Here is a 790-nt window from a genome sequence, read left to right as displayed (position 1 = left end):
AAGTGACTCCCCATTTCCCTGATTATTAATTACATTGCATGCTTTTTCATCCTTATTGGCCATTTGTGTGTTGTTCTTTTGGAAGTGCCTGGTCAAATTCTTCTGCTAATTTTTCTACTGTGTTGTCTTTTCCTTATTAATTTGTCTTTTCATATATATTTTTGGTATGGTTCTCTGCCCGTTAGATGTGTTCCAGTTATGTTCTCCCATTCTGATGCTTGCTTTCCGTTCCATTAATGGTATCTTTTAAAATGTCTCGTCTTTAATTTTGAATTTTGGATTTATAGAAGAGTTGAAAAAAACCGTAGAGAGAAAACCTGTCTGATCTAGGACTATCTGCACAGCTCCCAATTTTCCCCTGGCTTCCTTGACCCAGCTCTCCTTTGTGTTAACATCTTACATAATAAGAACACAGGAGTGGGCGTACTTTTTTTTTTGAAACGTTTCAGTAGTAAATAGTTTAGGCTCTGAGGGCCATACAGGTCTCTGTTACAGCGACACAACTGTGGTTTCGTAGTGTGAAAGCGCTAATAAATCATAGGTCAATGAATGAGTGGGACCGTGTTCCAATAAAACTTTATTTACAGAAACACGTGGCTGGCCTGCAGGTGGCAATTTTCTGACTCTTGCTCTATAGGGAAGGAGCATGCCCTCCCCTTAGCCTTCCTCTCTTCTCATTAGCTGGTGCTATAGTTGGGGTGTTTTCAAAAAATTCACTTTGAAACTTTTTTTTTTTTTGGAGACAGAGTCTCGCTCTGTCACCCGGGCTAGAGTGCCGTGGCGTCAGCCT

Source organism: Propithecus coquereli, unplaced genomic scaffold (genome assembly GCF_000956105.1).
Source record: "Propithecus coquereli isolate 6110/MARCELLA unplaced genomic scaffold, Pcoq_1.0 Scaffold498, whole genome shotgun sequence".
In the NCBI taxonomy this organism is placed as follows: Eukaryota; Metazoa; Chordata; class Mammalia; order Primates; family Indriidae; genus Propithecus; species Propithecus coquereli.
This window is presented reverse-complemented; position numbering follows the sequence as displayed.